General features: G+C 45.5%; 1 protein-coding gene and 1 pseudogene across 1 annotated transcript in view; one reads left to right on the top strand and one right to left on the bottom strand.

The window, feature by feature from the left end:
* The window catches only part of LOC133493380 (uncharacterized), a 62,033-nt gene that overhangs the window by 17,672 nt on the left and 27,584 nt on the right, over positions 1–16,777 (top strand). The window lies entirely within an intron of this gene.
* LOC133493963 (NAD(P)H dehydrogenase [quinone] 1-like) lies at positions 10,006–11,536 on the bottom strand (annotated as a pseudogene).

The raw sequence follows: 16,777 nt of genomic DNA, 5'->3' as shown, positions 1-16,777 counted from the left end.
ATGTCGGCGTGCGTGTGCGTGCGCATGTGTGGACTTCAGGTTCATATTTAATTCCTTCGACTGGCTCATGAGACTCAGAAGGATTCATTAATTTCAGTGCTGACTAATTACGTGAATGGCAATGGGAAAATGTGCTATTTGTTTGTGACAAAGCATTTTTACTTTTTCATGTTAAAATCAACGTATGGAATCCGTTTTGTCATGAAAGATTGATGTGGTACGTTTGGGAAAAGTGGTGTGGTTAGCCAAATCTGTCGTTCTGCATTTACCCAAAACCAGCCAATGGCCTGATTTAAGTCTGCTCCACACCACTTGATCGTCTTTCGAATAGGTGTCAACTGTTTTAGCGTCGGGAAAATAGCCACGTGGCGTAGTTCCTTCCGGTGATGAAGAGGTCGCTCAACACGGCTTGGTCCGCCATCCAGAGGTAAATACTGCGATTTACCGGATTGCCTTTCCCCGTCGAGGCCGATTCGGCGTATTTGATCACGGTAATGTTGACAAAAACTCTGAAGAAGAAAGCCGAGTTCTCAAATCCCACAGCTCGGAGATCCACCAAGCGACTGACGCGTCGCGCTTTTGATGCGACGTTCACATAATCCTCGTGACGATATCTTTGGAATCAGTCCTCCGCAGCCGCGCTTTAATCCAATCCCTTCACTTTGGGCGTCCAATTTGGCAGCTTAGCCGGTTTGAGGCTGACAAATTAGCCGTCCGGAGTCCAAAAAAGATTTCAGCTTGACTTTGCAATGTTTTCATACCTCAGGACGCCTTAAAGATGCAAACTTTTTCGAAAAAATTATTGCCCGAGCCGATCACTTCTGCCGTTGTTCTGACTGTTCTGCATGCTGGTCAAAATAGTTTTCCTTGAAAATAAGCACATTACTTTATTTTTTCTTTGACTAGTTGTCCCAGCAGGAAGATGTCTGAGCTTTGAGAATCAGTAATCTGTACCTGGAAAAGGTTTTTGTCCACCATTGAATTCTTTTTTTTTTTTTTTTTTTTTAGCAAGAAAATTCATTGCTGCCCTACAATCCCCCCCCCCCCAACAGTTAGCAAAATCGTTTGGTGGTTCCAAAAAATATTTCATATATTTCAGGTCCACCTTAAGCAAGGACGACTCCCACCGATCAATTCTGACAACTGGAGCGTTCATCTTTTCCAAGGTGTTCTGAAGAACCCCTGCTCCTCCCTCCATCTAACCTCACTTCGCTCTGAAATCGTCGGATCGTCGCGTTGTCATGAAACCTCGAGTACCTTCGGGTTGTTCTTGAGGAAGCAAAACGGGCCCACGACATCTTGGCTTTTTCTCCCCGCTGAACTATTCTGTAAAGGCTTTATTTTGTCGATTATGCGTACATATTTGTGCTGCCATTACGCACTTGTAAATGACATCTGGATCAGAAACTTTATATCCAAATTGGTCAGTTTCATTGGTTTATTTCTTCCATTTCTTTTGGTTGCCTAGAAAGTCATAATTTGGGAAATAGTGAGCGACTCTGGATTGTTTTCGATCACGTGACGACATCCGGGGCACGCGGCCATGTTGGATGGGTTCACTCTACTGACGCGCCGTTCACTCGAATGCTTTTGCATAGATTCCCGAGTTGCACAAATGTTCGAACGACTGTTAAAAGTGACGCATGACGGCTGAAAAGACTTTGGAAAGTGATCGGGGCTCATTAGATGTTGTTTCAAGAAACCGTTAAGACAAGAAGTGCGCTTTGATCGAGAATATCGACCCATACGCCTTGGAGAAACACAAATGAAGCACACAAATGTGGGCGTGGGTAACCTATCCAGACATCGTCAACCATCTCCTCTTCTCAACAAGTGCTTACACTGTGGACCAACTGAAGAATGACAAAGGTCTGGATGCCTCCAACCAATTCAACAATGGCCGGAATCGTGATGCGGCGTTATCCATTGTAAGCAACCCGTGTCTCCACACTGCTAAGGTTAGCATACTGCGCAATGCAATTGAGAGAGAGAGAGAGGAGAGAGAGAGAGAGAGAGAGAGAGAGAGAGAGAGAGAGAGAGAGAGAGAGAGAGAGATTCGACCGGGACGAGTCCCAAGCGGAGCCCGCAAGAGTTGCTACATTTTTAACTCAACTCACGAAGCGGTGAGGTAACTCGTTTTTGCAGACTTATTATAATAAAACAGAAAATACAGATTTTGGAGACATGCATTGCATTCACACACGAGTATTGTGTAGGCCCTTGGGCCCTAAAGAATACTTCTCCTTCACAAAACTTCGTTATTGCTCAGTAGGTGTGAAATTCTTAAAGGTATCCAATACTTACCAAGAACAAAATGCTCCGAGCAAACGCTGATGTAAGGGAATGACTTGGCTGCTAGATCGGCTCCGGTAAAACGAGAAAGCCACAGTCGTCGCCGTTTGGTTGCTAACTGCTCCGTTTTCTCGCTCCGGTTCTTGATCGCAGGTGCCAGTCGAAAGAAAGACTCTTTACAAGCGCCCACTTTCGCTTGAGCAACCGGTAACGTAGCAGTGGGCCCCCATCCATACGGCTTTCTGAAATGATTCCTGCTTAGTTACGGTTTGTTTTCGCGAATTCACCAAATCAGAACGGCGACCGCGTTCTAAACCTGAAGGTGTGTGACGTCAGTCGAAAACAGTCTATACGGAGACTGTTTTGGAACCACGAACAAAAACTAAGACAAGACTACACGTCTTTCTCAACCCGAGTAATGAACTTGACTCGACTTGTCTTGCTTGATTTATTTATTTTTTTTCTTCCCCTTATTAACTTGGGACTCGCATAACACTTGAAGGTTCATACTTGAGACTTATGAGTGAACGCGATTTAATCCTTCCTCTGCTTTTCCCCAAAGATGAGCGGCGCCGATAACGGCGGTCAGAACTGTATGGAACTCGAATCTCACTCGGTAATTTGTGAGCCCGTGGGCTGACCCTCAGCAAAGTGTTACGGATTTGTGCGATGAAAAGGAGGCCCGCAAACGTGGCCTCGCGCGGATATTCTGCAGTCGGAAAGTTAGCGATAGCTTGGTGTCATGTTTGTATACTACATGAGTCAAAAGCTTGAAGAAAAGATGTGAGGATGAGATGTGATGCGTGTACACAAACACCTCGGCTTTTTTTCAGCGGAGGTGGAGGTCACGCCGCGCCGCCTGTGGGCGTCCCTTTGCCTCGGCCCCCGTCCTCCGGCGACGTACTCCGAGCCGCGGGAGATTTGCGCCGATCCGACGTGCCTCAGCCGTTTGAGCCGATTGCACGCCGCTCCTTTCCGGAGAGACTCTTCTGGGAACGCTCGCTCGGTGTGATCTCGTTGCAAACTAGCCTGAAGGTTGTTATGATACATTAGCTTTATTATCACCATCTTTTATACTCCCCCCCCCACCTCCGTCCAACGCTATAAACACGATTGGCTGCCAAATTTGATTCCACCGAGCAGTTACCGCCGCCACTGGGAAATGGCGTTCAAACAAAACGGGGAATAAATTTGATATAATTAAATACGTTCGTCTGTGAGATGCTAACTTGAGAAGCATTATGGCGCTCGTCACCATTTTGATTCACGACTGAAACGAAGCGATGGCGCGTGCGCGTGCGCTCATCTTTGTAGCTTCTTTTAATGAAATTAAAAACCAAGCCGACTTTGCCTCAGCCGCCTCCCTCCGCCAACGCGTTTTATTTTTGGGGCTGCCCGCCATTTTCCGGAGATATGGAAGTGCGCGCCGATCCGTGAAAACCGTCAAATCGCTAATGACATTTTCCCCGGCATAATGGCGTCCCCTCAATTGGTACTTACACCTCCCTGGCTGTGCTTTGATTGAAGAGCGTATTACGCGTCCGCGTGTGCGGCGGGAGCGCGCCAGAGGACAAACGTCCGCCATTTTTCAATTTCTGTGGAGCCGGCCTGCCAAATGTACTTAGCGCAGGTTATGAATTTGATTGGACGGATAACCATGTCTCGTTTTTGACGCGGCCTTTTATGGCACGTCCTTGACTTTTGACTTCGCTGTCTGTGTTCCCCTGCTCCCGTTTTGCCTTTCGTTCCTGCATTGATATGCTGATGATGTGAAATATTTATTTCCAACGAATCCACACATCCAATCCATATTTCTGGAGCCTGTCCCTTTCATGCCCCGTGGATGAAATCTCAACAATTATTGAAATATAATATTCTTGTCTGTACACGCGTAAAACACCAAATATTTGTCCATCCATCCATTCATTTTCTTTGCAGCTTATCCTGACAAGGGTCACGGGGCGTGATGGAGCCTATCCCGGCTGTCAACGGGCAGGAGGCGGTGTACACCCTGAGCTGGTTGCTCGGCAATCGCAGGGCACAGAGAGACAAACAGTCACACTCATAATCAAACCTAGGGACAATTTAGAGTGTCCAATTAATGTTGCGTATATTTGGGATGTGGGAGGAAACCCACGGAGGGACGGGGAGAACATGCAAACTCCACACAGGCGGGTACAGGATTGAACCCCGGACCTCAGAACTGTCAGGCCAACGGCAATTGAAGGGGACAGAGAGATAAACAGTCACACTCACAATCACACCTACGGGCAATTTAGTGTCGAATTAGAGTTTCTTTCGGCTTGTCCCGTTAGCATTCGCCACAGCGTGACATCTCAGATGAACGCTCACATTTGTTTTTTTTTTTTTTTTTTTTTAACGCCGGATGCCCTTCCTGACTCCACCCCTCAGGGAGAGTGGAGGCCCCCAGTGGGATGCGAACTCATGACCCCTGGTTTACCAAACCAATGTTCTAACCAAAGTACCCGGAGGAAACCCACGCAGGCACGGGGAAAACTCGCAAACTCCACACAGGCGGGGTCGGGATCGGGATCGAACCAGGGTCCTCAGAACTGTGAGGCCAATGCTATACCAGCAGATCCACCGTGCCGCCACGGCAAATATTTGCCCGAGTAATGAAAATGTAACATGGAATAGTATGGAATGTTGTTTTGTTTTGTTTTTTTTCTTTTCCCATAAAGCAGTCTCCAATCGATGCCAACGGAGAATGCGCTCAGACGCAGTTTTGCGCCGCCATCTGTTTGGCAAGTGTTGACACCCGCTTCCGCGGCAACAAAAGGAACCTTTGTTACTCACTGATGATCTGGATTAAATTAATTAGGCAATTTGGTTTCAGAAACATATGGACCCTCCTGTCCGACAATGGCAAAGTGACTAAACCAGATCTTGTCGGGTGGTTTGGTTTAAAATTACTCTTATGTGTGCAGTATTTACTTGTTATGAATGTCACCCAACAAAGACTCTTGAATAACCTATTGACAAATCGTGCATTGTATGATTTTTTTTTTTTTTTTTTTTTTTAACTTTGTTCTAAATTGGGTTGCTCGAATACGTTGTGTCATTTTCAGACACGGGCGTTTGCGTGTGTCCCAGTCCGCGCACACAAGCATTTATTTGTCTACGGGTTTGGACGCGTTACATCGTCTGTAAGCGCACTTCACGAAGGTGAAGAATGGCGGCGTTGTTTTCGGGTTCGGGGGTCCGGGGCTCGCCTCGGGCCCCCGTCGTCCGACGCGGCCGCTTTCAAAGCGCGAACCTCGCTTCACACAAATAATAATTAGGGAAGCCGGCGGCGGCGCACAAAGAGTTGGACCATCTGGCGTAAATCTTTCCAAGCGCCGTTCACGCACAACCCTGCTGTTTGTGTGCGCCTCAGATGTCGTCCATGTGGCGATCGTGTGCTTTTTATAGCAACGACTACAATTTGTGAAGAGTCCCGCTGTAGAAAATCTGCAATAAATGCTGCTTATTTTAACGCTCACTCATCACCATGGATGAAAGTCTTTCTTATTCCGGGAAGATAATCGGCAGTCCGTACAAATGACTTGTTAGTGCATAAATGGCCGAGTGAGATTTAGTCACACCGTGTGATGACCTTTTGAATCCATTACGGTGTACGCGATTTGCGTGGGACAATGTGACGAGAAACATGTGAATTTTGGACAATAAAAGTTACAAAGTAAGGGATTTATGACAACTACAACATTGAAACATGAGATATTTAACACAAACACGAGAGTTTAACGCTAGCGTCGCCGCGCTAATGCTATTGCCGCGCTAACGGTAGCACCGCGCTAACAGGGGCGGTTAAAAGAAAAAAACATACCAATAAAATTCACTGAGACACGGCAGTAACACGCGAGCGCAGCGCTATCAGGGCCGGACCGGTAAAAGTCACTTCCTCGGCACATATATTCCACCGGTTTCACTCTTACCTCACATATTAGCCGCATCACCGCATAAACCGCAGGGTTGAAAGCTGTGGAAAAAAGTCACGGCTTACAGGCCGGAAATTACGGCATTTGGCCTTTTTCACCCCATTGACTGTTGACCAGTCCAGTCCATTTTTTAAATTTAATTAAATCAATCTTTTCCAGCAAAACGTCTGGACATAAATTTAGTTCTTAATGGGATGTGTAAATTGGATTGAGTAGATGTTTCAGAACCGTTGAAGACTGCTTTTTAATGAGCTCTTCCAATTCCCAAGAACGGCCACTTCGGTTTAATGAGCCGATGGCTATCACTATTATTTCATTTCGGAAACAGAATTCAGAAATTTGAGTAATCGCACACACAAATAAGTATGTTTTCCCAAATTCCAAGTATGAAAATATCCCTTTGAGGTGCATCCTAAGTGTGGGGGGGGGGGGCAAAGCAAAGCAAATTTATTTGTATTGCGCATTTCATACACGAGGTAACTCAATGTGCGTTACATGATTAAAGGGATTTGAAAACAAAGAAACATTTAAAACGGGATAAAAACAATGCTGCTTCACCATGTTTGCTTTGGACTCTCCGCTCCACTATTTGACCCGAGTCAGTCGATCTCAGAGCTCTACTGGGTTCGTATTCCTATAGCATTTCTTTCATGTATTCAGGACCTGAATCCTTTAGTGATTTACAGACCAGTAGCAGAACTTTAAAATCTATTCTAAAGCTGACTGAAAGCCAGTGCAAGGACAGGACTTTAGGATTAGAGTTACTGTATCTGATGTGACCGCTTTGTTTTGGTCAGAACACGAGCTGCAGCATTCTGAATGAGCTGGAGCTTTTTAATCCTTTTTTTTTTTTTTTTTTTTTTTTTTTGGGAGACCAGTCAGAAGACCATTACAATCGTCAAGTCTACTTGAGGTAAAAGCATGGGTGAGGTTTTCCTGCTCTGCTTGACACATGCAAAACTTCACTCTAGATATGTTCTTCAGATGGTGGAAAGCAGTTTTTTGTGATTGATTTGATATGATTGTTGAAAGTCAGGTCGCAATCAATCAGAACACCAAGATTTCGGACTTGTGTTTGGTTTTTAAAGATAGAGGTGTTTACTAACAGCAATTCTCTTTTCTTTATTGCCAAAAACAATCGTCTCATTTTATTTGAAGAAAATTTTTGCTCATCCCGTGATTTAAAGCCAGGTTATTAAATATGGACAATCGCGCGGTAACTGCTGCGTCGTATCTGCCGGAGGAGTTTGATAGCATGTTGCCGCTAATCAGCAAGCGTAGCATTTTACATTTTGATACTCCCGCATGCAAAACGTTGTTCACAAAGACGACTTCAATTCATTTGCAGTCTGGCCAGTCTCCGTTATAGCTGACACATAAAATAAAAGAGGATTAAATTGTAGATTTAAACACCCAAATCTTCAACAAGTGATAGCTAGCTTAATGCTAGCATAGAATTTAAAATGCCACAGAGCGGTTAACACAAGTTAGTTGGGAACCTTCTCTGCCTCTTCTTCTCACTTTTAATCACGCTGAATCTCTTCTATTGACATCAGTGCTGCCTGGCACGCTTTAGCACAGCGTGGAACTACACCGAAGGCTTACAACTCTAAATTCAGACCTGCTTGGAAGCTGCATTAAAGTACTGTACTGTGTCATCTTACAAAAAGTTTTATCGAACTTCCATTTGTCCAAAACACGAAGCAACGTAAATTGTTGCCATCGCGAGGATTTCAAGCACGAGCAGGACATCAAAATGACTCGAGATGGGGTGCCAAAAGAATAACGAGGCGAGAGTGCAAATGAATGATGAGAAAAATTTCATTGGCAATGCACAAAGCGCTCATATTTGGCCAAAGGGCTTAGCGAGGACTTCCCTCGAGTCGCTCGCCCCCGGACAGATCGATGCCGCTGATAAAAGCGGATCGATGTGACACTGATGGTGTTTTATGATACCAATAAGATGCCCGCCGCTTTTCCCTCAACGGGCAAAATGCCCAGTCACGGAGTGCTGCACTTTGTAAAAGTAAAACCAGCGCGTTTGATAAATGGAATTTCAGTGTTTTGCACTCGTTAAGCTACTGTATTACCCCCCCCCCCGCCCCCACCTCACCTCCTCACTTTTATCGCCACGTTGACCTAAAAAAACACAACACCGCTTCCTTCCCTCCGTGCCACGTCTCTCAGATACATAATGAATAATAGATTGCACTTAGATCGTGTCTAATTTATCTCCCGGCAGCTTCAAGCGTGCACACGCGCGCGGTTTAGTCCGGAAATGCGAAGCGCTTTTCTCGATGCGCCACCGCTACGTGTTACATCCGTTCGGTGATGCGCGAGCACACCGGCAAGATCCCGTCAAGTGGACCGAGAAACGGCCAAAGATCGGCAGGTCGACTGTTTGAAAACCTTTTCTTCATTCAGTTTTCTGTACGTTGATCTGAATTGTCCTATTCAGCGGATAGAAAAAGTCGACACACCCCTGTTCATATGCCAGGATTTTGTGATGTAATAAAAGGACCGTGACAAAATCTTCCACTGACATGGGGAAAATTTGAAGATTTGGGCCAGAATTCCCTCAGGTATATTTGGCGTAAACAAACCAACAGGAAAGCTTCATTTTATTTTATTTTTTGGGCAGCTCGGGCGAGGTTGCAAAAAGCCTACTAGAACAACTGAGCTTCATTTGGGGTTAATCAGAGGCACTTTTAAATGGTGGCAGTTTGGGTTGACTCCCATTTAGTAGCAGATTATAAAAAGATTATCTCTGTTTACTAAATCACAAGCACTCAACATTGTGTTAATTATTTGAACTTTGAGCATTTTTTTTCCTGCCAATGCTTTCTCGCTTGCGTCAGATCTCCATTTCCATCGTTCTACTTCGAGGAATCCATCCGCCAGCTCGATTGTATCAAACGCGTTTTCAGTTGTCGGCATGAGCGTGTTCTATTTCCGTCCCGCCGCTAATACACAAGGGCCGAACGGCAACTCAATGCGGCGAAACCGCGAGATTGCGAGCGACCAGCGTTTTTAGTGCGAAAGCGGGGTCGGTGGGGGTGGTGGTGGTGCGGGAGGATCTTTTCTACCCTGTCAGCAGCACGCCGATTTCCCCATTTGCGGTTGACAAAGTGTTCTCAAATCAAATATTCCCTTTGCTTGAAAGCGAAAACTTCAAATGTCTCGCAATGTTTGACAGTGCCAGGCGGGCAGTGCTTCTTCCCTGGCTCTCTCTCTCTTTGATGCAGAAGACTATCGTGCAATATTTAGTTTCTTTATCGCTCCTCAGATGCCCAAACAGGCAAGCAAAACACGTTCAGTGTCCTTTGGAGGGGAGGGCCACTCCTTGAGACGGACAAATGCCACATATTTCTGATCACCGAGAGTAGAGAATACTATATAGAATTATTTAAACTGTAAGGTAACTTTCAATTTAGCTCAGAGAATCCAGCATAAGTCTTATTACATGACAGATGTACTTTGGAGTGTTGCGGCACTGATTGGATATTAACAGCTATAAAAGTCAATCTGAAACAATTTCAACTTTTGATTGATTAGGTCAGTTTTACAAACGAAATGGGTAATGTAGTGGAACGGAAGCCCATTTAGTACTACAGAAAAGTTCTGTCGATGGAAAGTCTTTAGTCCTAAGTTGAGCAAAAACAGGCCATAAGACAGCCCCACTATATGAATTCACATGAAAATCAATACTGAGATGACAGGTTACGTTTTTTGTTTTTTTTTTTTTTAATAAACTTTAGACTCCAGCTTTCATCTGGTTGTTAGGTGGCTCAGCCATTCCCATGTGGATGCCCACAGTCGGGTCAAACCTCTCCTGGGCCTCTTTCTCTTGGACCTCTGGCTTCAGCTGGAAGCCATTCTCGCCATCAAAGTAGTCCATTGGGGCGAAGGTCAGTGTTGGCCTGTGCCAGACCTGGAGTATGGGGGCACTGGCCTCTCTGGACACATGAGAAGAAGCCCAGAAGATTTGAGGGGGCACAGAACTTGAAAGCCACAGTAGTGGAGGATGCCGTTTTGTTGAAACATTCAAATTTAGTTTGTTTTCAGTGAGGAAAACTGGCTAAATTAAATTTTAAATATCTGAAGTGGCCAGAGTGTTACGTTCACGTCTCTGTTGATGCCATTAGTGCTAAACATGGACTCCAGAGAGCCAGTAGTAAAAAGACAACAAAGCTTTCTTGTACTGTTGAAGGTAAGCAGTTGGCTCATTTTTAATCCTGCTGCGCTAATGTGCAAACATTGCTTCTGGGGGGGGGCAGCGCTTCACCCAGAGTAGCCAAGTTAGAAAAACTGAGGACAGCATCGTTCAAGTACACACACGGCAGATTTTAAATTAATTCACCGCCAGCCTTCTTAGTCAACGGATATTTAACTTCTAAAGGCCAGTGAACGTGTAACAGTCGGGCCAAAACGTACTTTGTAATTTCAAAACTAAACAAATTTGTATTCAGACTTAAGCCTCGCCTTGAAGATGCCGGAAGCCTGTAGCGCTTCTCATTGGAGTGGCCGTAGCCAAGCGTGAACACCCGGGTCGATCCAACCCTTCAGGATCGCCGGTGAACTGGACCAGTACACGGGGAACTTTATTTAAAAAGAAAACTGCAGTCATGGTTAGTGGTCCAGAACAGATTAAGCTTTGAGCCCTTTCGCCATACCTGGAAGATGATGAGCTCAGTTTCTGAGAGCTTAGATTGCGCCTCGATGATGTCAGACGCCAGTTTTCCTTCTTCCCGAGTGCTCGGCATTGTTGACCTCGGCTGGAAAAAAAAAAAAAAAAAAAAAAAAGTTGGAGACCACGGATTAAGGACAAATGGATGAGTGCCCTACCAGATGGCACCGTCGTTCCATCGCATCATTAGTCGATAAGCCTTCGGTATTCAACCAAGAACTTTTAGTGTCCCCAATTAAAGCCTTACGTAACGCACAAATACAAATCTTGGTTACTGTTATTCTGCCACAGTTCTGCCGTCTTGTGACGGCAACAAAACTCTGAGTAGACAGATGAAATAGTTGACAGGCAGCAAAGTCCATTCATTACTCTGGGGGGCCAAGGTACCGATGACATCCTCAGCCGTAGCGGCGGCTTTGAACGTCACAGCATAGAGGTCGGACACTTTCACGCCGCAGCCCTTGGCTGTCAAAACCTCGACGGCGGCACCTTTGGAATTGAAGCAACCCGGGCTCTGGCGGGCAGACACGTTGAGCACTATTTCTGCCAGGGGTGGAGGGCGGGCAGTGGAAACCCACAAGAGTAAATTGCTGATCATCACCGAGCTCATTTTAAGCAACCAAGAGGAAAGCGACGTACCCATTTCTTGGGTCGGCTTCCGAGAAAAAAAAAAGCACACAGAAAGGCTGATGAACTGCTGCGTTCACCGACGAGAGCGGTGAAGGTTTTTATACCGGAAAACTAATTGGTTCTCACCAATTAATTTCATCGGCCAATCAAGTGAATCCTTGATGCTCAGGGAAACAAAAGAATGATTGTTATATACGGCCATTCATTGGCTTCGGAATAATGAAGCTGAAGAAACGGAGCAATTTAAAGAAGACCTTTGCACTCCGTGCTTTGGCCCTTGAATACAAAAAGAAACAAAAAAACTCTGGGGAGACAACAAGCAGGTACAAGTCCCACGTAATGTCAATGGTTCCGCTCGAGTACGTCCATTCGCACGTCGGCACCGGCGGCGTGAGGCAACCGCCTGTCAAAACATGCTGATAATGTAAATGGAAAGACCCGCCACGTTAATATGCACGGAAATAATTGGAACCCAATGTAGCGTGCAATTAGCCGAATGTCAAGTGATTTTTTTCCGTTCAACGTTCGGGTAAAAAACTCGTTCAGTTTAGGAATGTAGAATTTGGATATCACAACGGCCGCTTAGGTCTATGTCCCATCGTGTTACCCACAATGCATTTGTCAGCTCTTCCGTGATGCCCGCATTTCTCACAATCTAATATGGGCGATACCCACGAGGGCCAAATATGTAAATTGGGACCGGCACTAGGCGTGTGGCTAATGTGATGCATTTTGAACTCAATAGTGCGTACGTGGAATTTCCATTAGGTAGCTTCGTAGATCAAAAAAAACAACTCATCTCATACCCAACCTTTTTAAACGTCAGGTTTGTATGAGGATGGTAACCCTATCCCTGACCCAAATAAAGTTCAGCTGTTCTAGCAAGCTTTTCCTAAGCTACTGTACATTTCGGAAATGATTTTCATCCATCCATCCATTTTCTTTGCCGCTTATCCTCAGGAGGGTTGCAGGGTTTGCTGAAGCCTATCCCAAATGTCAAAGGGCAGGAGGCGGGGTACACCCTGAACTGGTCGCCAGCCACAGAAGTCCACAAGAAGACAAACTGCCGCACTCACAATCACACCGAGAGGCAATTCAGAGGGTCCAATTAATGTTGCATGTTTTTGGCATGTGGGAGGAAACCAGGGAGAACATGCAAACTCCACACAAGCGGGGCCGGGATCAAACTTGGGTCCTCAGAATTGTGAGGCCAACGCTTTTCCAGCTGAGGCACCGTGCCGCTTGAAATGATTTATCTTGTTTTTCAATCATGAAAACCTGGGGTGTGTAGACTTTTCATAACTCCATCACTTTCTATAACTGAGTAGTCTGTCTGTTTAATGCGCACATGCACAATGTGGTATGTTAAAAAAAGGCTGGCGTGGTCTGATAATAGATAGAAGGGCACCCCAATTATGCCCATTAGAGCGCGGCGTCGTTAAAGACCTTTTCGCGCACTTCAAGCGGCACCGCCGCCTCCGACTAAACCACGACGCCCGCTCCAGATGTTATTTGTTCGCATGTCAAGATGCTTTTAATTGTTTGGAATTGCAATTCTTGTCGCTTGGCAGGCCGCAATTCGACGACGTCAGCCTGGAGGGTCTCGCACAGGGCGCCGTTCGAGCTCGCTGACGCTCATTCGGCGGAAAGCTTTAATCGTTCGGTTTCTTCTCGTCAGCTCCTCCCCCCCCCCCCCCCCCCCGCTCAAACGAGGTAACCGCGTTTCATATTCCAATGAGTTTCTTTTGCGAGCATGTGACCCTACTGGTGAACATGGAATAGTCCATTGCGTGAGAAGGGAAGGAGGGCGCTTGAAAGCAGCGCAGTAAATCAGCATTTTGACACATTTTGAAACTGCAAAACAAAAATAATTGAACGTCATGGATCAGTTTTTAATCAGAATCGGAATGAGATGCTTGGTGGCTCCTTTAAGTCTCCGTTTGCCCAGTCCGTGTCCGCTTCTGCCTTCTGCGTATTGCGATTTAAAAATAAGTGCACATTTCTCCGTAGCTTCCCTCATGCATTTATTCATGCGACCTGTTAGCGGAGCCCCGCTTGCTGTCTGCACTTTGCCGACATTAGCGACTCAAGCGCGTATTTCCTGCGGATGTGTGTTTACATGCAAGTCTCTCGTACGAATGCGCACATGTATTATTCACTGCTCTGGTCAGACGTGGCTCGAGAGCACCGTGTAGGTTATTTTATTTTTTATTTTATGATTATTTTAGTCCAACTCTTTAAGCGCTAGTTGCCAGAAATCAGCGTTTGATGCGTGGCGCTCACCCTCCGGAGAGGCAACCCAAAGACCAAACAGACTAACTAGACGGCACCACATCTCATCAAGCAAGTGAAATTGCGTATCCGCCGCTGTTTGTTTATTCACTTTAACTAATGACACGGGGGGGGGGGGGGGGGCTCCTCCACTTCTCGACTCCCAGAGAGCATTTGGCCTCGACTTCACAGAGAGACTCGGATTTTCAAAGAAACACATTATTCCCCGCATTTCCTCAAAGAGAATCAAAAATCAGTTCCTCTCCGTCTCGCATAGGTGGAAAAGCGCTTTGTTAGCCAAAGATGCGCCTGCTACGTCATACCCGGCACGAAAGGTCTTTTGCTGGTCTGCTTTTTTTTTTTTTTTTCTAATTGTGTCCTCGGGCTTTGGGTTCACTCCCGCTTAGTTACGAGGAAAAGTTTGTTTTCAGTGCAAGGTTACGAGGCAGCTTTACCGTCACCGGATATTGCTCGGAGGGTCATTAAGAGGTAACGTCGGGGACGTCGTTAACTTTTCACCAATTTAGAATCAACGCCGTTCTGTGTTCGGTGTTGTCTATCTGTCCCCTGCGATGGTGAAAATGTTGGAATAGACTCTGACTTGTGACCCAACTTTAGAAAAGCAGTATCGAAAATATATGGATGATTTTTATTTTATTTTATTTTATTTTATCTGTACATGGGTACAAATTAGCTGTCATAGTCCAGACCCACTTTATATATATATATATATCAGTGGAAAATATAGAGGTGGCACGGTGGCTCAGTTGTAAAGCGTTGGCCTCACAGTTCTGAGGACCGGGTTCAAGCCTGGACCCGCTTGTGTGGAGTTTAGATGTTCCACCCCCTCCCACATCCCCCAAAAAACATGCAACATTAATTGGACAGTCTAAATTGCCCCGAGGTGTGATTGTGAGTGGAGCTGTTTGTCTCGATGTGCCCTGGGATTGGTTGGCGACCAGTTCAGGGTGTACCCCGCCTCCTGCCCGTTGACAGCTGGGATAGGCTCCTGCAATCCCCGCGACCCTTGTAAGGATAAGCAGAAAAGAAAATGGATGAATGGATGGATGGATGGATTTTAGCACATTGGCTTGTCTATAGTGCGAGCACATTCGATACTAAACCATATTTTTTTACGATTTGCTTTCTGAACGGATTTAAAATCCAGCCACAGCGTCCCCCCCCCCCCCTTTTTCTTAAATGTTTGCCCTTCTCAGATCCACTCCACTGTGACCCTCCACGTAATCTGAGACACTTCCAGAAAGCTCACGGCTGGCGTGCATGCAGTTGCCATGGAAATAGCAACACTCAAAAGGTTCCAGAAAAACCTTTGTTTTATGAAATGGCTTCAAGGAATGGCAAAACACGCGTGGGCGCCCGGCCTGAAATGTTCCATCAGGTTTTCATTTCTGCCCCCCCACCCCTCAAACCATCAGTGTTTTTTTTTTTTCTCTAATTATTTTTATTTATATTTTTTTTCTAAAGCACACATACTGTTTTCGATTGAGAACACGTTTTTTTTTTTTCAATACTTCCCTTGGTCTTGTATTATCTTTGAAGACTAGAACATTATTATTCCGACACATATTCCGGAGGCTTCTTTCCTGCAGTGCTTTTTTTTTTTTTTTTTTAATCTTCGATTGAAGAGTCTACGTTCAGCCGATTGTCCGTGGCTGTCAGTAACTCTTTTTGTCTTCCTCAGTGAATAAAACAAAAGGGGGTGGGGGGGGGGGGGGAGATAAAAAGACAATTTGCCTTTGTTTGACGGCTTTGCGTGTTTCTTGTCATCGGCGTTGTGAAGGAGGAAGGAAGCCTTTGAAAAGCCTGCCGGGGCCGAAACAAAGCAGCCAATTATGCGGTCCGAGTTAATTTTAATGTTAAAAAAGGCTTGTTAACGATAAACTATATGGTTCTCTCGTCTACATAATGCATATCTACGTATGTCCTGTCATTCTGGACAGGAACAAACCATTTGAACGCCCTGCATTTTTTTTATCCAGGACCACATTTTTTCTCACAACAATGGCAATTCAATCAATATCTCCTTAGGTCAAAAAAAATGCACCCGCCCCTAAAAAAATAAACTTTTTTATAAAGTCCTGGTCAAGTTTGAAGTCGTATTAGTGTTAAAAAACAAAACAAGAAGTTGAACGTGGTTTAGAGTCACTGACTGTGTAGTGGGATCGATTCCCGCTCAGCGATGGTGTCGATATCTGCCCTGCGAATGACTGGCGACCAGTTCAGAGTGTAGTTCGCCTTTCGCCCGAAGCTAGCTGGGATAGGCTCCGGCTTTCCTGCAACCCTTGTGAGGATAAGCAGCTTGGACCATGACATGACATGGTTTGTAGATGTAGAAGTGTCACAAACAGGACCGGAGCGCTGCCAGGAGGGGCGTGGCCTGGTTCGGAACGTTAAGTGATTATGTACCTATGTCGGAGTTTTTGTCACGGCCATTTGCCAGTTCATTGAGTTTGCACCGGGGTCACACTGCTTCTGAAATAAAACCCACTGGACATTATGCCCTTGCCTCGGAGTCCTGCATTTGGGTCCTCCCCTGCCCGGTGGCTCGTGACAAGAAGTAAATTGTGTTCTCGGCCCCACATTTTGATGACTGCTTCACAAAAACTAATCACAGCTTCTCTTTATGTACTTAGCCTAACAGCGTAATTACCCATGTGTGGTTTTTTTTTTTCTCAACTGACCTTCACAATATTAATAATCTTCTTCTTTTCCTTTCGGCTTGTCCCGTTGCAGTACATGTCATGTACTACTCTACGTCACAATATTCATAATAATGTAAAAAAAAAAAAAAAACCTCATAATGATTTGTGTTTCTTTTTTGTATGTGAATATTCTCAGTCTTCCATGTCGCGGTGAAGCCGCAAATGTTGAAACCAGGCAACCGGATTCTAATGTTCTGCTCATCTGTTTATCTCAC

This window comes from Syngnathoides biaculeatus, chromosome 20 (genome assembly GCF_019802595.1).
Source record: "Syngnathoides biaculeatus isolate LvHL_M chromosome 20, ASM1980259v1, whole genome shotgun sequence".
Lineage (NCBI taxonomy): Eukaryota > Metazoa > Chordata > Actinopteri > Syngnathiformes > Syngnathidae > Syngnathoides > Syngnathoides biaculeatus.
This window is presented reverse-complemented; position numbering and strand designations above follow the sequence as displayed.